This window comes from Oxyura jamaicensis, chromosome 5 (assembly GCF_011077185.1).
Source record: "Oxyura jamaicensis isolate SHBP4307 breed ruddy duck chromosome 5, BPBGC_Ojam_1.0, whole genome shotgun sequence".
Classification (NCBI taxonomy): Eukaryota; Metazoa; Chordata; class Aves; order Anseriformes; family Anatidae; genus Oxyura; species Oxyura jamaicensis.
The window spans coordinates 14673121-14697545 of record NC_048897.1 but is presented as its reverse complement, the minus strand read 5'-3'; positions in this window follow the sequence as shown (position 1 = coordinate 14697545).

Here is a 24425-nt window from a genome sequence, read left to right as displayed (position 1 = left end):
AGTAGTAATTATAATCTTCCTGTTTATTGAAGTGAGGGACAGGACAATGAAAAGGAAACTGCTTCAAATCAATCCCTACTAATTTAAAGTATTTATAGAATCACTAATCAAGGCATGATTCTTAAAAACCTCAGGAGAATATAATGTTGTAGCATATGGGCATTTATTTTCAAGTAAAAGCTTTTTTAGGTACTTTCCTAAGTTTCTTACTTTTCTTTCTGGTTACCACTACCACTTATCTGTCCCTGTTATCAAACATAGTGATCTTTACTGGTAAACATAGCCCCAAATCAATAATTTCACAGATGGGAAAGTAAAACAGAATATTGTCCTTTGAATGAAAGTCATGTTAGTTGACAATTTTGTAAAAACAATGTTATACTTGTCTTCTAAGTAATACTGCAGAAGTCTCTTGTAAATCCTTTAGCAACTTCTTCTAATCCTTTACAAGTTGTAAAATCATAGCTGAAAGGCAGGCAGAAAAGGAATGTGCAACTAAGACATCTGTTATTGTTATATCAATGATGATATATAACCAGATCTGAAGTAATAACATTTTAACAAGGACTAGAGTCTTATCCAAAACAAGATCTCATCCACTTCCATGTCTTCATTTACTACATTCATAAGAATTAAGTGAAGTTTATAATTGAGAAATCTTATCAATTAGTGCTTGTAGGACATCACAGGTATTCTACAATCTGGTTTAGATTAATGGGTTTGCAGCCAAGCAATATCTTAACAGACAGAGGTATCTGTAAACCATCTTAAAAGTAATGTATTTCTGTACTGCTTATAAAACAGTATTCACTATTATGAAGTACAATAATGCTATATTTTGTAAATTCAGCACTGGGAAATTTGTTTACTACTAATGTATTTTCTAGCCCATTAAGGACAAGCAGCATATTATGCTCCATTTAATAAAAGATTTACAAGTCACTTGTATGGAGGGTTATTCTAGAACAATTCTTGGGGTGTAGATGCAGCTGTCTTTTAGAGATGGTTTGTTATTGTGTTGATTTTGAAAAGCATTCTTAGCTACATTTTAGTGCCACATAAGATCCAAAGGGTTAAACGATCAACTTGTTTGAAAATGTACGAAGCTACAAAATGGTTAAATCGTGAGACAGCTTGGAAATGGAAAAGAACTTTCCATCTGTACTGGGAAAGGAAAGATGGGGAGAAAATACATATTTTTTTAACTGTTTTTCTTTGCGGGAGAAGACAAAGTGTATTGCTCTTTACCTTACTTGCAGGCAACTCAGAAGTGTATTGTGTGTGTTTTTCTGTCCTTTGCAATGGATCATGCATTAGTACATATTAATACTTAGGAAACACGTGCATTTGTTTTCCTGCAAATGTATTCCAGTTCAGAGGGACACCTACTTTTTATTGTCTAAAGCCAAGATGTACATCTTGCTTTTTTCTTGAAAAGCATTGTATTATCATGATGCTATGCCTTAAAAGCAGAATATACCTACCTTTGTCTGTTAAAAATAGTTGCAAATGCTGCTTCACTTCTGGAAGAACTGTTAAACAGATCCTACTGGAAGAGTACCCAGGGGTCTATTATATATTTGGGTATATTAGATACATTCAGATTCGTGAAATATCATTAGAGACAGAAACCCTACTAGGACTTGTGTAACCATGGGAGATTAACTTCCCAGATACAGAATGGAGAACAAATACTGCTGCTAATGTCAGAATCCAGTTCCACGTATGTGATGGCTGACATTTTTTTCAGTGTATTGTCACTAAATTTATATGTTGTTCTGAAAATTAGTAACATAATTAAGGCATTTATAAATTAAGATTAAAACATGTCTAAGGAGACAGATATTATTGAAAAGTAAAATAACAGATGCAGGAATAATATTATTCAATGAGTGTTTTTGGGGTTATCTTATTTAATATTTTCATTAATGGCACTGGCACAAACTGGTAGATGTTCATGTTTGATGTTTGTAGGCTTTTATGCAAAAAATATCTTACTGCTGGGTGACCTTGAAGCATGTAGTAATACAAAATGGGCTGAAATTCCGTAATAGGAGGTGAAAATAACAAGAATTTCAGCTATAAATTACACCTTCTTGACTGTAAACATAAAAAGCTGGAGGTTCTTGTGGGTCTGATGTATTTTTAGTAAAGAAGATAAGTATTGATACACGAGGCTGGTATGTCTGAACATCTGGAATACTGCAGTGCATTTCTGGTTAGCTGCTGTCAGTAAAGATGAGTTCAACTGAGATGGGGGTAGCTGAACAGAGTAAGGCAGAGCCACAAGGCTAAGCTTAAGTTTAGCCCCTAAACTGAAGAGCTTAGCCTGCTTAGTGTAGTAAATCAAAGACTGGGAGGTGGTACAACAGTTACCCATGAAAACATTGATCAGCAATAAATCTCAAATTGGGAAACAAACTGTTTAAAGCAAATGGCACTTACCAAAAGAACCAATGATGTAAACTGAAAAATTACATTTCTGCCCTTGAAGTGAATGAAATATTGAAGCTGCCTTATGAGTAGTTGCTCCAGAGATGAAGGAGCAAATAGTTTTCCATGGAAAGTTTCATAAATTTATGTCAGGTTTTATATGGTGGGGTTACCTAAGTTACTAGAGTGGGACTAGACTCCTGCAACTCTGAGTTAGCAGGGTGTACATAAGTTTCTTAATTTCTTGATATGTTTTCTTTTGTTTCAATCTTTTTCTTTCTCCTTTTGTAAGTACCAAGAACAGTTATGTACAACCTAAATATATATCTAGGTTAAGCACAGATTGCTACTTGAAGGCTGCTCACTGGCCCTTGATGAAATCCAGTTCCTGATGTGTGGAGGTCTTGCTGTTCTAATGCCTTTCTCATTTTATTTTAAGTGACTAGCTCCACCGATGGATCAACATGTACGTATTTCCCGCTATTTGGCTTGCATTGTACAAGAAACTTAAAATGAAAAAAGTGGAAAATAAGTCTAAAGTTGTCTTCCCATGCTTGTCCTTATCCAGTTCTCTGTTGTTCATGAATGCTGAAAAACTCCTTAGAGTCATTTTTCCTTCATTCATTATCAGTTATTATATGTTTGGCAAAAACAACCTTAACAACTTTTTTTTTTTTTTTTAGCTCAGACCAACTTTTAAAATATAGAAAACTGCTGCTTGAATTTCATAGTACTGTATGTAGAATGAACCCAAAGTTTTATTACACCATAATTTGTCTTGTAATTGTCTCACATTTTTAGTTTGTTTATAAACAGACTTTAAAGAAATTCTGGAGGAGGTTTGTAAATAGAAGGAATATCTTTTACTAGATCATTTGGCATCTTCGGAGAAGTTAGGTTTGCAGGCACACAAGTCACTCTTCCATGTGTGAAATAGCAGCAAAATAAAAGTTGAGAACAGTTGCTCAGAGAGAGCGGATGTACATCAATTCAAACATCTTTAAAAGAAAAGCAGTTAGTACTTGTGGAAGGGACAGGATGATAAGCAAACATCCTATCGTGATCGCCTATCATCCGAACACGATGGTAGGGGAGAAAGACAAAAATACTTCCTCTAGGGAAAAAGGACAATGTTTATAGCACGGAGGGGTTAGTTTGGGAGGGAAAGAAGGGAGATTAAAATGTGCTATAAAACCACTCTCTTGCATCCATGATTTTTGGTATTCAGCAGAGTTACAAGTTTTGATTACCAAAACTTCAATAACATTTGTAGGTTTTACTTGGGCATAAGGACATAGAGTCTGAGCAATCGGGGAAGACTGAGAAATCAGTAATATGGTCATTGCTGTTTCACTTTTGGCAGATGAGCACTTTTATTTCTTTATGGGCTGTGTCAGTTCACTCTGGGATGTAGTTTTTCCTTAGTTTTACATACATTGTAGTTATTATGATGGCAAGATACTGGGATAAAATGTATTACATTCCTGAAAGTACCGTTGTAGAACTGAAAGATAGTGGTGGTTCTGTTGAGAGATTATTTATTACAGTAATAATAGAGAGGTGTTGTCAGATTTTATGTTTCTTGCTCAGATATGGTCTTCATCCATTCAATGTGTTTGGACCATCCTTAGGTTGTTTCTGATGGTGACTTTTCTGAGGTTACAGACTGTTCAAAGGCTAAGGTGATTCTTGGAACACATCTTCAAGTGGCATCTTCTTCCAGAAGTGCTTATAATTGGTTAATGATTTTCTGTTTAAGTCCTGAGCACAAGGTTATCAGGTATATCTCTTCCAAAAAAAGAGAGCGATATTTTTATAGAAGTACGCTTGTTGACTGTATGTCTTCTTCGGATGGATGAAACAGGTATCACAAGATTCTTCTTCAGAGTGAATGGGATGGCATCTGAGGATGCTTGATTTGTGTGCATGTGTGTTTCAGATAGCTGCAGGTTTATGCAGGTCAATTTGTGAATCTTTGGGTTTGTATGCATTTTAGTTTATAGATTACCATCTTTGATGTTGACCTTAGTATCTAGGAACGGGTCTTAGTATATGACTCTTTCAGAGGCACTTTGACAAGAGTCATAATTATTGAATTTGTGATTGCAGTTAGTGAGGAAGTCCAGTTTTCTGTTCGTGATGATGATGTTACTCATACATCTTATGACATATGGACCTGGTGGTACATACCTAGTGGTGAGTAGCTGTTCATTTATTTCACTCTGAAAGGTGCTGCTTCTGTTAAAGACACAAAGAAGGGTTTGTGTTCCCAAAAGTTTATCTAATATATTCAACAATGCCAGCTGCCCAAATCCTGCCTCTGTCCTTAGACCATCTTGGTTACAACAAAGTACTGTGGGAGAAATAAAACCTTTCTGCCTTTCAACCCTCCTTTTTCTTAGTTTATCTGCACTCAAGCTGACCTTTGCTAGCTCTGTTTTTAATTCTCCTCGTATACTCATTTTTAGTAGGGGATATATGTTGTAAGTAACCAAGGTCAAATTTCTGAGCCCTTGCATGTTAACCCAATGATTTCTAGACCCCTTTAATCCTTTCCTACACCAGCAGCTGTAGTAATAAGGGTCAAGGGGCTGCTAGGGATTGAGGTCATTAGCTTTTTTGTTGTATTTATTCATTTTGTTGGTGTTTTTCACTGATTACTCTTAATGAATATTATCCATTTAGCTAGAACAGCATTTGACCTTTCCAGCAACATGGATGTTTGATTTTTAAGTTTATTTTCCTTTGACTATGAACTAATGCTGCTTTTTAGATATGGAAAGAAATTCTTTCACTTCATCATGCTGTGAACTCTCTGTCTACTTCATTGAATACCTCATCATTAATGTGTATAAAGTCACATCCCACTGGAGAAATGGAAAAACTCCACTGATTTCAATGAAAGCTTTTAGGGCTACCATTGATATTAATGGTAATTTAAAGCGAAAGGACTCGCTTCCTTACTGCTTGCAACAAGTAAACTACTAGGTTTTATGTTACTGCTTAAAATAGAGACTGTATCATTGCTTTAGCATATATTTATGTTCTGTTCTTTTTTGTGTGATAGAACCATCAGAGTACACGGTCTGAATCTTCAGGTCTCTTAGTGTTTTGTAAACATGGCAAAATGGTGAATGCACACCATTGCATAACATGGAGAAAAAACAGAGAATTCATCAGTTTGCATCTTCAGCTGCTCCAGTATAAATGTAAAGCTAAATTGTTAGGTTCTTTTCTACTCCAGTTATTGTCATGTCTACACAAGGAAAGCTAAGGACAGTAGGGACTAGAACATAACCCAAAAATGACAAATTTCTGCATTTATGAACTCAAGCGGAAACTGCATACCACACAGTAGACCACTAACTGACTGCATCATGTTTTTAGCACTCATTCTTCTCTTGTAGTTAAAATAGTTTGGTTTATGCTTTAATGTTTCAAGTATTCTCAGCTGCTACTGGTGAGAAGCAATTTCTGCACAGTGAGGAGGAAAGAGTTTATCGTATTTGGTGTTGCTTTTAGTGATATGGATGCTTGCTCACTAGGTATTGTACTGAGATCAGCTAACTCATGTCATTAAAAAGTCCTTTAGGTGGTAGTTATATTTGGTTACCACTGAGTTGATGTGGATCTGAACCAGAAACACAGAAGTGAAAGGCTTTCTATCCTACTAACAATTTCCTGAGCTTTCCATTCTCCTATATTAAGAGGGGTTTTTATAGAGTAGAAAAATGCCCTATCATAAAGCTGTAAGGTTAAAACTACAGCCCTTCTCCCTTCCCCAACACTCCTTAAACTATGGATCTTGTTTGCTATGGGAAGTGAACTGCAGGAGGAAGCCAGATGGCAGCTGTATTGAGCTGCTGCTTTGTTGTGCAGGATGGGTGCCCCTCCTCCCTTCTCCAAAGCAAATGTTGATTCATGAATGAGAGGTTTATATATCTGAATGAGGGATTCATATGATTTTTTTTTTTTGTTGTTTAAATGTCTGTTCTTTTAATAGTTTGCAAAAGAAATTGGTTGTGTGCTCATAATAATAAACAGTTTGAGATGTATAGGTGGCAAAGTTGTATAATTTTAACGTGAACTTAAATGGTACTCATAGCCATGGTTATTTTATTACTCTCAGTTAAACTGCCTGAAGTGCTGCACAAGCATAGCACGCCTCTTGTAAAACATATTCCAAGCAGAAAAAAAAAAAAAAAAAAAAAGTTTTATATTTTATTTTAACACAGAATATAATTAATATGTCAGTAATGGACTAAAAAAAGTGAACTTGTTAAAATATGTTTAAATAAACACGTTTCTAGCCAGAGAATCATTATTAAATCTCATCTTCACAGGGAAGATACGTTGGATGGGTGTGATTTACTTCACAGAATCTGCACCAAATCTTTGAGTGCCTCATCAAGCTTAAAAACATTTATTAAAATTCTATAAATTAACTTGCTTATCCGGGATTACCAGTGATGTGCTCACATATGTTGTAGAGAACGATAAACTCTGCAGTCCTTGGAAGGTAATCCTCAAAGCTGATTTTTTTCGTATTTCTTCATAAAACAAAATTAAGTGTAAGTTTATATACTTTTTAACTGTTGGCAGACATGTTTCATTGCTGTTATATTTGTGATGCAGAATAATTAAGAGTTATAAATTTTCAAGTGTGCCAAATTGGATCTTTAGCTAAGACCACACATGTACACAGTATAAGGTTCATAGGATAATTAACTAGATGTTTGTTTCTTTCCTCGATGACTAAGGTCATCTTCTTATAAATCCAAGAACAATGAATAGATATAACAAGAGGAGCTCACCATAAGCACTTTTTTTTTCAAGTCTCCAGTGCTGAATTCTGTCTGGCACGGTTGTCAGCAGCATGTTCCAGATTCTGTCTTTTGCCATAAACTGCTTTCTAAGCACAATGGAAATAGCATAGAAACGTAAGAATTAGGAAATTGTGTTATTAACAAGCTGCATTTTTAACCACCATGGGGGATTTACTTAGACTGCCTAGTGTGCTTCAGAATGTGTTTTTTTAATGTAAATAGCTACTAAGAAAAAATTCAGATCCTCAGATGAATGTCAGAAATGAGCCTTAACAAAACATTTTTAAGAATATATACCAAATAAAGCAATGTGGTTTTCCCTGTTCTTTCTTCTTCTCTTTCTTGCTGTCTTTCTCTCCTTTCTGATGTCAGTTTATATCTTTTATAATGCAGATATAAGATGAGAGACAAAGAGGGAACAACTCTGTAGTACAGGTGGAAACAGTTAAAAGAACTGGGTTGGAATTTTAAAACTGATATTCCTCCTTCTCAACATACCACATTAAAAAGTAGTTTGGGGTGCCTGGCATCTTCATGACTAGTAATATAAGTAAATATCAGCAGTATTTAGGATCATTCAGAATTGGCATGCATATGGTTTATATATAAATATAAATAAATAAATGCATATCTATGCATTTGATGTCTTTGTGTATATTACAGATACATAATAGACAGACATATATGTTGAAATCTATGTTTCACATCAAACCTCTACAGTATGCTTCATGAGGGAGACAAGACCCATGTGTTTTGCAGAAGCTTTTAAAGCTGTTTCATTTATTTTATTAGCCTTTAATGAATGTAATTAGAACCCAAGTAATTAAATGCAATTGTGCTCAGTATGTTCCTGTTGTAAATTGCCCTAAACAATGTGCATGGTGTGAACAAATTTGTGGGATTAATAGAGGATAGATAATGTTTTTGGATAGTATTTCACACTAAACGGCCGCAGAGAGAAACAAAGAAGCTGGCGCAGTGTCATTAATCTTAGTCAACTGGCAGTTCTGGTGTAATTTGCATGACTTAGGCAGTGACACAAGATGGGGCTAGCTTGGGATGGGTGTTAGATCACTAGGATACATATGTATTTATTTCTCTTTAGTACTCTGATTTATAAGTAGAAAGAAGTTTGTTTGAAGAAACTGATTCATTCTGTTTTCATCTTTGTTTTTTTTTTATCTTAGATTAATAGAATTACTGGCAGTATATTGTATGTGTTCCTTTGTTTTTATAGTTAGCATATTGGTTTATGGATATTAAAAAACATCTGTGCATCCTTGTCATCACAGAAGAAAGGCAGATGTGCTGTGATTGGATAGTGTGTTGCTAGTGGAATAGATTTTTTCTTTGCTCTCTCTGTTGTGTCTTGTTTCCTGGCTTAAAGGATATGAGGATGCAGGAAGATATATCTATATTTGTTTCTGAAAAACCTTATAGTACTTACAGTTAGAATATACATTTCCATTCTTCATTCCCTTTATCCATATATTTATTCTAAAAATCAGTGAGTGTATATAACCTGATTGAGTAGAAGCATAACTCAACAACCATAAAATGCTTGTTATATTTTAGTAGAGTAATAAATTCTCACAAAATAGTGGTGGCCACTGTAGTTAATTTTCACAAGAATTTTTAGATGCCTTCAATTTGGTAAGTTTAAATGTTCTTAAACACAATTGGCTGGAAATGTCTGTCAAAGTGAACTGTTTTGCTGAAAGTTGGAACAGAAATATCCCATTAGTTTACAATAAGGATGAGTCAAATTTGAGTCTTGTTAGATGAGTATTTCTGTCCCTAACCCTAGCATTGTTTTCAAAATAGGTTCCATAAAAAGCTACACTTTCTATATAGGACACAGTTACTTTTCTTATAAAAGTGACCACGGTCTGTAATTGATCTGGACTCATTTCTTAACACCGAAATAACCATATTTAGTTGTATATTGTCCCCTGAGTTTTTTGACTAACAACCGTGCCAAAAACTTTTGTGCTGAACTTACCTGTGTAATGTCTCTGGAAGTTGTTATTCTGTTGAATATGTTGCTTATGCACACCTAATCATGTTGTGATGCTACCTTAGTATTAACTTAGTAGTATAGCAAAATTGAATGATGAAAAAATGGAGAATCTTCAGAACCCCTTAAGACTTTGCAGTCTTAACAGGTAAACAGGATGGAATTCCTGCTTCAACAGTATATATCTGGATATTTTAATTACAAATTTCCAACACAGGAAGATCGTGCTTAACCAGGTCTGAGGAAGGGTGACATAGGGTGTTCTGAGGCTGTTCTGAGCCAAGTAGTTTCCTGTTGTACACATCCTATAAACTATATTTCTTATACTTCTAAAATTAGATTTAAAGTAATTTCATTTTACATTCATTTATTTTAAAATTGCAAATTAAATAATAAAAAGAAGGAATTTAACATACAAATTGCATGGACAACTTAAGTCCTCTTAAGTGGTTTGATAATGATAAAATGCTTATGGCATATCATGGCATAAAAAACAATATCATAATACTACTTTTAATAATAATTTTGCAAATATTAGGCACTGATGTATAGCCGTGCTGTGGTCTGTTTGCAGTGTTGCAATATTAAGTGCTCCCAAAAGCATTGTGGTACTACTATGAAACAAAAAGGTATATTCCAGTGAAATGTGAAAACAACACTATTTTTATACAATGATTTATAAGGTAAATAAAACAACAAATATTGACAATGAAAATTATCAGACATTCAGTTAACCCACCTAAATCTGAAGCTGATGTGTCACTAACTAATTGTCTTGTCTTCTGAAACGTGAGTAAATAGTACAAAAAAGTGACTTTGGTTTAAACATTAATAATACTACATTTGAAGAAAAAATCATTAGCGGTATATCCATACTGATGAAAAGGGTAATGTTGGCATTAAAATTAATTTACTTGTAGCAATTTGGAAAAATATAAACTGCTTAAGGTATACGGTATCTTCTACTGTGAATTTTAGTAAAGGAAAAAAAGAGTATTAGGACAGTAGGATGAAGTAAATGGAAATGTACCATTGTGTATTTAACATCACCTGGCTGACCTTATTTTTGATGCTTCCCAACTCCCTTCAACACATTCTTAATTTTGTTTCTTTAAGAAGACTTAATTAAGAAGTCCTGAGTACTTATGATAATATTCCCTGGTAACCTTTTAATTTAGATATGCAATTAGATTACTAGTTGAGTTTTCATTCTGTAGAGTTTTAGTCAAGTGGAACTTCACTCTACCCAGGGAATTATACTACTCTAGATCATGGTGCAGTCATGTAGAGAATGTAGCCCTGTTGATACATGAGCACAGTCTTGATTTTTTTTTTCTCTTCATATGGTGCAAGTAAATATGATTTTATTTTTCAGTAATGCAAGTTTTGGAGATACTGGATGTATGCACGGATGATTAGCTGTTGTAGAGAACTTTGCTCACATTGAAAAGTCTGGAAGTGCAAAAGATTCAACCCAATTATTTTTGTGTCAACTCTACATCTGTCTCACTATACCACACAACATTTTTGGCATTGTAACTTAGTCAAAATATATTTGGGGGGGAATAATTAAAATCAAAACAGTATGATAATCGAAAAGTTAAGTAATATTTAAGAATTCTCTTCCCAGCATCCCTGCATTTCAAACAATATGCATTTATATCTTTGCTCTGGGTTAGCAAATAGATGTTATGAAAAGCAAAGCAAAGCAAACCAAAACTATTGTTATTTTTTGATGACCAGTATAGTGTGCAAAACAGCAAAAGTAATTAATTAACAATTCATGAAAGTAGTTGACTTCTGTTAATGTGCCATTGACCCAAGCACCACTGTTCAAAATTTAAAGACCAAGGACCATAATATTTATTATGAGGTCAGGCATATCGATATAGCATTAAATTGAGTCACATTTAGTATACGAGATACATGTTAATGCAAAATGTGTCAGAGTTACACAGATTTTAAGCAGCAGAAAAGTTAATCTGATCCAGGATTTCTTATTTGGCAATTATTATGAAAGAATGTAGAGCAAATGTTTTATTGGATTTGTGTTCGGTGTGAGGGCTCAACAAATGTTGAAGCACTGTGGTCTGCTTATGTGAAGCAACAAATTCTGTGGGAGGCAGAGTCTCCCTTTTCTGCCCTTCCAATTATTTTCTTAATTATTTTGCATAATGTTTGGAGAACTTCATCCGTCTGGTCCATTAGAACAGATTGCTATAAGCTGTAGACTTTTAGAGGAACAATGAAATTTCCCCAAATTATTTTCCGTTGTATTCATAATGAAATTCTTATACTCCCCTCTTCTTTCTATGTGGCTTGTTTATTGTACTGCATGTATTTACTGTCTATTCCATTAAATGGAGTTTTTTTGAGAGTAAGGTGGTCAGGGAGAAGAAACAAGTAGATCTGGTCTGCCTGTGTTCAGTTAACAAAGCTGTATTTGGATGTGGATAAGTTTAAAATTCAGGTGTAAAACCAAATTACAGCTGAAAATTGAGTTCACTTTGCTGGCGCTTAAAGATAGTAATTTTTTCTTTTGGTAATTCTATTGCTGTAGACTGTATCTGCTGTATTTCAGTTATCTAGCTGAAAAGGAACCTATTTTTGATTAGGACATCTGTAAGGGTAGATCCTGAGTAAAATGAAATCAAATTGGAATACCATTGAGAAGGTGGGTTTAATCTGGGGCTTTTCTAGGTATGTTATGTTAATATGATATATGAATGTCCTGGGCTTGAGTTCATTCTAGTCTAAAATCTAGTAATACTTTTTATGTATGAATTCACAGAAGCAAGCATACAAATCTCAAGGAAGCCAAACCTCCCAATTTCCCATTTAAAGATGCTTTAACGTTACGTGTACAAGGCAATTTGCAGATCCCCCTTAATTGTGTGATTAATTCTATCACAGTTTGAGGTAAATGGGAGAGATAATTCCTCATTACACATGAAGAAGCTGAGACCACTGTTATGATTTTCCTGGATTCCACACTGATTCAGATGTCCCAGTACAGTTCTAAGTTTTATTCTGCAGCTAATTTCAAACTCTTCTGTGGATTTGAGGAGATTCTTGGATATGAAACCAACAGCAAGAGGTGGTTGAAATTTACAAACTTTGAAAAAAATAGAATATCTAGGAAAATTAAAATTTCTTTTTGATGAGAAGTGGTAATACCTGTATTTCCTGGAGTTAACAAAATAATGTTTGATCTTGTGTGTGACATCATAGAAGGGACCAGTTTTGTTGCTGCTCTAAGTGGGGAGATTCTTTTGACATGGCTTTGTGTTCACATTGCATGTTTGGTACCTCCAGAGCAGAAATTGCTAGCATTATCTTATTAACTGCTTTTCACAATTAACACTTCATGTTAGGTGGTATTTCATATCATTTAATCTCAGTATTAGATATTATTCTAGTATTATTACATGTTAATCTTGTTATTAGAAAGTATAGTTTATTACATCTTATAATTCAATGTCATTTTTTATTTCTAAAGCTACTAATACCAGCATAATTTAATTTACATATAAAAAATGAGACATCCTTGTTGAATGGGTCAAACTCCTTGAACCATTCAACACTGACCTAAAGGAGGCAAGATGTATAGAATTTGCCAGCCACTGCAAGGATTGCTTCCTTCTCTTTACTTCAGAACCTTGGCTTGATAAGAAGGGAAATGCAATAGGTTGCAGGGTGTTCTTCAGCTGTATTGGTATTTCCTTGTGTAAAGGGCAAATGGAATAAATAACACTAAGCTATGTTTTCCTGTTGGTGTTAATACTAGAATTTTTGTTCTACCAACATGGTACTTAGATGTTTGCATGAATGTGCACATACACACAGGAAGACACAGACAGTATTTGCAACTGTGCTGAACTGTGGTGTGGGATAGCTGTACTTCTATTGCAAGCAAAGTAGGAAAAGTTTTGAAGCAACATCCAATACTAATTTAAAACAGCTTCCTATTTCATTTATTTTTCATCCTTCAGCAAGTAACAGTCCCCCTGGGATGCGTGAATGTAAACAGTTCAAGGGACAGTCACATCTTTGTGACCAACTACTTTTTCTATGATATGCAGGTTCAAAACATATGTTGTTTTAATATGCTTAGGCTGCAAAATATTGATATAAATTTCATGAAAAAGCACTTCTTTTTAGGTGAAAGAAATAGATTTATCATGACAAAACTCACTGATTTTTGCACATGAATGAGCTTCTTGAAATATACCTTGGCAGGGAAATCATAGTTAAATGCTCATCATGTTTATTTTTTATCATACAATTTTATCATACCTTTCCTGTTCTGTTCATGTGGTACAGTAATATAATTGAAAACAAAAGTAGCGTGCTGTATCTGGCTGGGATGTTAACTTTCCCTGCAGCAGCCCATACAGTGCTGCGCTCTGCACTTGTAGCTAGAACAGCAGTGGTATCACACCGGTGTTGTGTCTGCTGCTGAGAAGTGCTGGCACAGCATCAGGACTCTCTCTGACCCTCCTAGGGGGTGGGCAAAAAAGTGAGAAAGAAACATCACCAGGGCAGCTGACCTAAACCAACCAAAGGGATATTCCATACCATATGATGTCACACTCAGCAGTAAAAAGTGGAAAAAAAAAAGAAGAGGGGAGGGGTGGGCTCTCGTTGCGAAAATGTCTGTCCTCCTGCCGAACACCGGCTACGTGCGTTGAGGCCCTGCTTCAAGGATGTGGTCAAGCATCGCTCATTTGTGGGAAGTAGAGAGTAATTTCTTTCCTCTGCACTTCCACATAACCTTTACTTGTTTTGTTTAGTTATTCCCTTTCCCCCTCCCTCTTCCCCTTTCCCTTTTTTCCCTTTAGTTGAATTGTTTAATTATTAATAATATTTCCTTAATAATATTTTTTTCTCTTTAATTAAATTATCCTTATCTCAACCCATGAGTTGTTCTATCCTTTACTTCTTCCCCTCCTCATCTGAGGAGGGGGAGTGAGAGAGTGGTTGTGGTGTTCAGCTGCCTAGCACGGTAAAACCACCACACGTGCTTAACACAATTCCAGTGCTATTGTGCTTCTTTCTCTGTGCTAGTAGATGGTAAGATACAGCCAATGGTATCTTTGCTAGTAATTCATGAAGTCCGTTGAGGGAAAAAAAATAGAAATCTACAAGTGGAAACCTTACTGTATTATTCAAGATATGTGATTATACATAAATAAGTTGTATGTATTCATATAATAGTTATATGGCATTTGTTTGAAATATTTAGCGTAGGAAACCAATAAAAAGCAAAATTTATACACTTTATCCTAATTATGAAATGCTTGACTCATCATATATAATTGCTTTCAAAGTGGAATTGTTTTCTCATATTAAAATGTCCCCAATTTGATTAAGAAATATCTTTGCATTCTCTGCTGTAGCTAAGGAGTGGACAAGAATACAATCTAGTGTCAAAAGGTGCAGAGTCTATTGTCTCATATAATTTTAGCCCAGCTCCAGTTACGTTTTTTGTCATGCTTGAAGATGAGTAGAATAATAGGAACAGAGCTAATTTTGACTTTCATGGTTTTGGGTTTTGTTTTCAGTTGAACTAAATGTATTTTTGTAAAGCAACCGATCTATTGGAATAGGAATGGCATTCAGCAGAAACTTTTTGCTCTAACATGTTCACTGTAATGCAATTTATAACAGATATATTTTTTTAGGCCCAGGGCAGAATTTTGTACCAAACTGCCAAAGGCCTTTGAATAGTCATTGCCCGTTGGTGAGGGCTTTGTGTTTCCCTGCTCTCTGTTTAAATCTAGGCTTTGACTCTGCCTCACAGGTGTGGAAAGTGGAGCTGCCCCGCTAGTGGCGTGACTGGAGGTGGCTTTCTTACTCATAAGGGAGCTGTTCAGCTTGTAGTGAGTCCAGCAGCCAGATTAAAGAGTTCAGTAGTGAGATGTTCACCTGAGGAGCTGGAAACCTAACTTTCAGGCTAGATACCACCATTACCTGCCATATTGCCAGCAGTGATTCCCATTCCCCGAAGTAGCAGCTTCCAGCTCATGTCCAGCTATGTGTGGATTTGAAATGTCTTAATACTGCCACCAATGGACTGCACTTTGAGAGCTGCTGTCTTCGGCACAGTGCGATTGTTCAAGCACAGAGATTGAGACAATGCTCAGGATAAGCATTGCTTTGATGTGGTGTTAGGTCACACTTTTAGGACAAATAGTGATAGGACAAATAGTGATGCACCTGAATTTATGAACCTAAGAGGAGTACATAGGACCTTAGAGCCATGGATAGGCCCATTGCTGACTGAGCTCAGTTAGTACCTTTGGCTGTGGTAGGTTAGCTGTCTGCTCATTGCCAAGTGGCTCATCACACAGCTACAGCTAGCAAGCAACTTGCTATGCTACTTGCCCACTTCGATGCTCTTTTAAGAAATTATTGGTTTCACTGCAATTAATAGTTGTTTATAACTATATTTTCTACCTTAATTTTACCATGCTATTAATTTTAGCCCAGTAATAAACTAACTTCACAATTTTACCTATTCTGAGAAATAAAGCAATAGAAAATAATTGTAATTTTTCTGACTGTTCTGCTAAAAAACTGTCCTCCTCCACCCCCCCCCCCCTTTTTTTATAAGTATGATTAAACCTGTTTTGCCTCAAATTCTAGCAGCATTCTTATTCAGTAAATTTAATGCTCAAGTAGAGTGCTTTACAATACACTAATTTGAAATAGTACTCTTGCTGCATTGCCAAATTTGTCTCAGGACTGATTTTTGAATTCCCTTTTAATGTTAGATTACATGTATGGACCAGCTCTTTCCAACCTTTGGAAAGATTTGGCCTGGAGGGAGTTAGAAATGCAGAAAAAGCATGATGAACATTGGTTCTCCCACTCTCTTTCTTCAGAGCTTTGAACACGCAAAGAACATTTATGATTTCTTGTAGTATCTTTTCTGGATTTTGTGGCTGGAGAAATCAGTATAATGCCCAGTGGGATTTCTGGAAGCCTTCTCAGTGATCTTAGCATATGGCAGACTGGGCCTAAAGGAAGCAATCCCCAAAGAGAGAGGGCCTGCAGCTGTGAATTTACATGTGCAGTAGGAAATGTCAGATTGCAGATCCAGAAGAAAAGACATGCACTGAAGACTTTGGGAATTTCTGCCCTAAGATCTATCAACTATTTTCAGAACCCTGAAGCAGAGAGCTGTTTATGTTTGTTACTACTTTTTAATTCCTGTTGGCAGTGACATGCAGACTATGAAATGTGTTAGGCTTGATTTACATAAATCAGAAGGTTGTCAGCTTCTTCCCTTTAGATGTCTATGTTGCCTTAAAATCCAAACTGATGACCTCATTGTAACACAAATAAATAGTGTTAGTAAATGTTATTATAAATTTCCTCTATTACTGAACATACAGATGGAAATGCAAAGTTAAAATTTGTGATATTTTCTTACATACACTATGCTTGGTTACCATTCTTCCATATTTTTGAAATATTCTTTTCAATTATCAAAAAAGGATTGATTATGTTTTCACAATGCTTAACCATATTCACTAAACTTGATCTTTTGTTGAAAGTATAATTTATTTCTTGGTATACCTCATTTTATACCACAATGAAACAGAAAAGAGAGGAAACATTTTCATCTCTTAATTCAATAGTTATTTTTCTATGTCACCAAGTATCAGAGAGTGCAGACATTTTGTAGGAGACATTAAGGGAAATATAGGAAATACTATAATTATAATCAGAAAAGTTCTGGATAATTTTATGACTGCAAAGAACATCTATAGTTTTGCATGCTTGTAGCATACTAGGATTACCCAGTTGATTAGATGTCTTGTTAGATGCTTATATTAAAGATGGTTGTTTTGTTTTGTCCTGAGGCATTAACTCGTCATGAAGGGAAGTTACTGATCTCAGTGCACTGATAACATCAGTGCACTGATCACTTAATGATTCAACTTTCTGGACTTTCTGGTTCACCATACACATAAAAAAAAAAAAAAAAAAAAAAAAGTAAGAACTGTTTTTTCTAGATTTCAGAATAAATAGTGAATTGTACATAAAATGCACAATTTTCTCTTGAAATCTTGAATTTTGTACAGGTCTGTCCAAAATGATTTTGGTTTGTCTGCCTGTCTGTCTGTATGGTTATCAGGATAACAAATAATGATTTCAGTTACCATCAGTATATATCATTCTGCAAACAGTGTATCTGTAATTTTGAGAGAGGCATTTCCTTTCCACCATTCTATATTTAGATAGTTGAATTTTATTTTATGCCACTAATGGATAGATTTCCACATTTGGATCTGTTTATAGCGTTCTCCTTAGTGGTGAATGTTACCAGTTATGTGAAATCATCCAAATCATCCTGTCACTTTTGAAACAAACTACTAAAGTCTGGACTTTTTAAAAGAAAACTTTTTTTTTTTTTTTTTTTTTTTGTCACCCTTATAAATGTGCCCTTTCCAAATTCTTCCTCTTCTCGCTTTTAGAATAATGAAATGACTAAAAAGACTATGCTTGTAATTAAAAGTCATTTTTAAATAACCTCAGAAGATTGTTTCTAGAAATCAAAACATCTTTATGGTCCCATTTCTAAGGAAAGAAAGACAAGTGACTGGGATCCTGTACACTTTACTGTAGTCTACATTAATTACCTTCTATTAAAAAATGACAAAGACCTTTTTGAAAGGGAATCTGGCACTCTTTCCACAGAAATGATGGCAGACACCCTACTCTCTGCTGATTTCTTGACACTTCTAATTACCTGTATTCATTTGAAATCGTTTCCTTTGTAGTGAGTTATTGGCATGATTTTCAGAGAACAAGAGGAAAATGGAAAACATTTTAGCAAGTTAAGAAAAAAAAATCAACAGTATCATTGTTTGCAGCTTTTGTTGAAACTACCTACTTGAGTCATTTGAGGGACATGAAGGTAAATGAAAGGTTATACTTTGCCCTGCACGTTGTCGCTGGTATTTGTAATGTCAATAACTGTAGAAGGTTGTCAGGAAACTGGAGAGATAAAGGTCAATAGCAATGACAAATATATCATTGTATGTGTTTGAATATGCAATATCAGCCTAATCTCATGGTGGAGGTTTTCACACCCTGGAAATATCAATCAGGTGCTGTATCAGAACTATCCATTGTTTTCTGTGTAGCTAGAATTAAATAGAAGATCAGTAGATTTAGGTTTTAGCATGTTTACGTTATTTTTCCGAGATTACAATTTTTATTTAGTACAGAGAAACAAGCTATTTTCTCAAAAAGATGTTTTCTCTGAAATAAAACTCTAAAAGAGATTTAAAAAATAACAAAAAAATAAAAAAGGAAAACAAAACAAAACAAAACAAAACAAACAAACTGTATTGTAGGTTCCTTAATGTGTTCTTGGATGGGGCATTGTGCATTAGTTTCTATTCAACGTTGGATATCGGCACATTTTTTGAAATACTTTTCCAAATCGTGGCTTTCTGATAATTGTGTGTTTTTTCCCCATTTGTTTTTTCCCCTGTGCTATAGAGGACAAATGCATCTCACTCCAAGTGCTTTATTTTTCATAAGCTATACCAATTTTTCAGAGCTCTGTGAAAGAAAGCAACCCCATCCTACAGTTAAATGTGTAAAGAAATAATCCTTTAGAGAGAGTTACCTTATAGTTGAACACTTCAAAGTACTGGAATCTAGCTTATCACAAATGTGGTCCTGATTTAGGAAAACTTCTCATTTTACCTATAGGAGAATGCCAAATCACAAGTCATAACATTGTTATGTGGTTTTCTGTGAGTATGCAAAAACAGAAAAACACTTGAAGAACAAGGAAAGAAAATACATCCAAGCACCATGTGACATTGACAGTGCAAGCAGAACTTAGTTTGGTGCAAACCCTGAGGTAGGAAAGTAGGGGAGGGATGCACGGGGATGAGTTGTGAGAATAGCAGGAAGGAAGTACTGTGACAAATCATGTTGCTTAATAGACAATTGGAAAAAGTAGCCTTTGGGGGTAGAGTATTCAAAAAAGTGACTGTGGGAAGCTAAGGGAAAAGTGAACACACAATTACTGATCAGATATGAAGTCAAATCTAGTGAGAAAATAGTGAAAACATGATAAAGGCACAATGATACTTTCATAAATGGATTGAAACATCAGTCTGTATGAAACATATTCAAATCTGGATTTTTTAAAAAATAAACCAACTATAAAAATATTTACTAAACCTTAATTACTGCTTCCCTTTACAAGATGCTAGTACTTTGAACCTTTGTAATGTTAGGGTACCACTTCTGTGAAGAGTCCCTGGAATTCTGGCAACTTAACAGAGAACTCTAAAAACTTTGCAGCTGCTTGTTGTTGGATGACTTATAGTTTTAGGCTTTATTCCGTTTACAACAGTAGCGACTGATTTCAGTGATGTCACTTGCTTCTGAGCACATTTTACCTTTTAGTTTTAATTTAGTAAGCAAGCCACTTTTATGTTCTTAATTTCAATTTTAAAATGCATTGTAAGTCTATGCTCTTCAGCAAAGCACTTAAGAATATGTTTGTATCCTACCAAACTTCAGAGAGTTTAAGGAAGTCCTTGAAGAAGTCCACTGTTGGCTGAAGTGTTTTGCCTGGGTCATGTCCTAGAAGTACTTTTGACCTCCAGATGCATTTTTTTTTTTTTTTCCTTAGAGTAAACATCCTATCTGGGTTTCCCAGGACACAATAATGACTGAGAAGGTAGTACCCCCACTACAGGCAGAAGAGTGTATCCTTCCATCTCTGCCTAATTGTAAACCATCTGTCACCCAAGTACTTTGGATTTTTTTTTTCAGATTGTTAAAAGAAAAATATCCCATTTTCTACAAAACATTACTCTTTTCTGAAATATCACAGCTTAAGACAGTATCTTGTTTTTCAGTCACATGATATATGTACTTACATATATACTTCATTAAACCAGTTACTGAAATGCACCACTGATTAAAGGAAATTTTACAATGCTGAGAAATGGGCTTGTAGTTCTCTGCTGTCCATTGCATACCCTGTTGGCCTATGAATTTTATCCTATGTTGAATTTTTGTCTTCCATGACAACATGGCGCCTGACATAAATGATGATCGATGCAACTGATAATGGATGATTCTTTTTTTTTCTCTCTCCCTCTCTCCCTTCTCCTCTCCCTGTTTCTCTTTTTCTCCCCTCCTCCTCTCCCTTTCTCCGTCTCTCCCTTTCATCTCCTTCTCCATGTCCCCCCTCTGTATCCTCTCTCCCCCATCACTCTCTTTCACTCTCTCTTGCCTTCTGGGTTGTGGTACAAGGGTTTTCTTTTAAAGTGCTTTTAAAGGTATTTGCCTGCCTGTTTTATGTATCTATGTAGTTCCACATATGTTGCTTCATTAGACTTCTCCCCTCTCTCTCACACACGCACAGGTATGTGTTAAGTTTTCCATTGGAAAGCAAACCAGGCCCTTATTATAGACCAACAGTTCTTAGGCTTACTATTTTCACTCAAATGCTTAATTATATCACTGTCCAAGGTCTGTTACGTACTCAAGATCATGACATTGCTACGAGATGGCTGCAATTATAAGGCTGTGAGGAGACAGAGTCACGCTGCTGTTTTGAGTCTGCATTTTAGCACTCTGGAATGGGGATAATCCTTCAGCAGTTGCAACCTTTGTGTGTTTTCGTGTGCAAGAAACAAAAAAATAGTTTACAATGTGCTGCATAGCTATCAGATAGCCTCCTATCTACTGTGAAGTACATGGCTGAGAATTAGGTGCTCCTGATGCCTAGGTCAAAATGCATTGCTTTGGAAATGGAAAATTTTTAAGTACTTCTGAAGTATACACCTCCTGTACACATGTGAATTGATAGATCCATCAGACTGATGGATTCTTTTGATTTAGTTAGCATTGGATGTTTCATTTAAGCAGTGAAAGTTCTGCAGCTATAAATACCTGAATCAAACTTTCTAGTCTGTGGGGCATTATTTGGAGTCCATGCCTGATTCTCTGAACGAAGAAAATAACATATCATTACCAATTAAAGGATTTTGGTAATCTTTCTCAGATAAAGTAGATCTGCACTTTGTTTTGTTTTGCAGGGATTCAGCCTGGGAACACTGGAATTAAGTCCGAACTTCAGAAGAGCACTGCCCAGCTCATGAGTGAGTACTGCCTTTCCTCTCATCAGAAAGGAGTGTGTGCATACAGTGGCAGTGAGCCATAATAAAGTAGATCTTTCTTACCCATTTTCTGAAGTATATTAGCTCTTACATTCTAGACATTTATCTGCATTGGCTTAATAAATATCCCAATATCATACATTATGTTTTCATTTTATTGCCAGGTAAACTACTGGTATTACACAAGTCAATGCATGTGTTTGTAGTAATGCACAATGGTAAAATATTTTTGGATTTTAAGAACTCTGTAAAAGTGCCAAAAATAAATTAGGTCACACTTGAATTTATTCTTATTAAAAGGAAGAGTGTTGTGTATTTTATCATATGTGGATATAAATATAAAAGACCTAAAAATAGACTCATGCAAGTGTCTCCCAGATTCCTCCTTGCTATTTAATGCAGAATTTTAAAGCCCTCACATGTGAAATGATTTTTATTTAGAAATGCATATTTGTGATTTCTTTTTGACAAAGAAAGGCCTTTTGTTCTGGTTTCTTCAACAGAACCTCATTTTGTGACTTTCTACTGTCCCCTAGTGGCATTTTAATCTTTATAACTATTGTGATATTGCCATTTTGCATTGCTTCTGTGTTTTTCTGTTTCCTTGAGACTATCATTAACAAACATTTAAAATACTATTAAACAACCCATCAACTGACTGTGGAAGCAATAACATTGCTCTTTAGTCCAAGCGATCCTTTCAGATATTTTAAAATGATATAAACAAAGCCAGCAACCATATGCTATCTATATAATGCATTACTTCATTACAGTAAACATTTCAGATTTGCAGAATGTTAACACAAACCTGATGAAAGAAAAATGTTATTAGTTGTGACGAGCCTATACATACCCTACAGTAGCTAAAATGTAATTTGTGACAGGTTAGAGAATTATTGTTGGTAGTCTTAGAGCATGTGTTCCAGCTATTCCTTTTTTCTTCCCTTTAAGCTCACACTGCATTTCCATTATTGTTTGCAAATTTACTATACCCCACAGTGTCACTTTTATATAAAATATCAATATACTACAGAGAAGTACCATATTAGTAGCTATCTTGACTGATAGCTATTGAAAATGGACTTCTTAAGTTTTTGTGTGTTATATATAGATACATACATTTGATAGCTTTTGCTTCCTTAAAACACATAATTGTTTCTTCCTTCTTGTGGATCGGTATGTATATATCTCCTTTCTTCACTTTAGTAAGACTCACACACATTTTCTCAGTTTCACCTTGTTTTTGATTTTTGATTTGGATATGCTGGGGTTCTGGTTTTTGTTCTTTTTTTTTTTTTTTTTTTTTTTTTCAGTTTTGTATACAACCAAAATAAGACTACTGTAGTCTCTGCTGTCATGGGCTTCAGTGATTAGATCATAGATTTTATTTTACAATATATACTAGAATATTTCTTAATCAAATTATATATGTGTGTGTGTATAAACACTTGATATTACAGATTACTACCTCTAATTTTATACTGAGTCACATGTAATATAGGAATTTAGCTCTTCTACAGATTTGGAAAATATGAATAAGATAATTGAAAATTTATTTAATATAACCAAAGAAATGAAGGTGCAAAAAGCCAGAAGATATATATATATTTCTAAAAACACTACTTGCACTCATACACATAAATTCAGATTTAAAAGAATAAGAACTCCTTTAAATTTTTTTTTCTTTTTCTTTTTCCCTGTAAGACTAACAAAATAGAGGTCAGCACAAGAAATGCATATTTAGTATCTATCATACTATCTTTAGTTAATATCCATTAAAAATGACAGCACTGCAAGTACAAGGTATAGTGGAATTTGGCCCATTAACTCAGTATTTTAGGAATCAAAGAGAGATATACTGCATTAACGACTTCTTGGCACTGTCACTAGAGTATTATGCATATAATAACTATGACACTAATACTACCATTTTACACTTTTATCTTGAACCAGAGCAAAGGTAGAAACCCTTCAGCCATCATATTTTCTTAGAACGGTTCATTATATGCTGTATGCCTTGGTTTGGAAATGAGAAAGAACATAGCATGACATTTTATACAGTTTATTTTGTTAAAAAGCCGACAAAAATTGGTTCCAGTTTTGAGCGTTGTCTGTCTTCAGTAGTCATATTGTGACTGTGTAGGTCTGCTTATCCATCCTTAGGATTGATTAAGATATCCCAAAACAAAGACCTGGAGTGCTGTCACTTTGGGCACATACACACAAAAATGCAACCAATGTTAACATTCTCATTAATATCGTTTTTCAGATGTGGCAAGGAGACATTCTAAAGCCCTCAGATTATTTAGTCTCACAAGAAAGCTGAAAATCTGTTCCTCTTTATTTGTACGTTTTCATATAATGTGGTACAGCTTTCAGAATTGCTTCTTTGATGACATTCTTTTCAAACAGTAATATCTCAAATTGAAATGTAGAACTTCTGCAGCTTTATTTCTCACAGATTTTTGTGTTCTTCATTTTTTTTTTTTTTAAATAATCCTTCGGTAAGCAGATTTGTATTACGATATAGCTGCTATGCTATTGGAAACACTTCAATTACTTTGACAGGCTAAAATGGAGTGGAATTTTTTCTTTAAATGTGTAGCTTTGTTTTAGTGAAACATAGCTTGTTCATAGCCTTAGTTTAACAGAAAAATGTATCAATATGCTTTTTATTAGGAGGCTATATGTTTCTGGATGTCTAAAGAATTTCCTGAAAAAGACTTGCTATAAGTTTGCCTAATTACTACTAAGATATTGCAGAAGATTAGAAAATAGATGGCTTCCCTGTAAATCACTAGAATAATATAACACTATCAGTGGCCTACTTCCCCAAAATTAGTTTTCTCCAAAACATCTAATAAAGTTAAGCAGTCTCACTTTTTACAACTCAGGAGACTATCTAAACAGAATGAACAGATTTATAGGGTTATTTTTAGTATGTGTCACTAGCATTACAGATTACATTTGCTTTTGAAA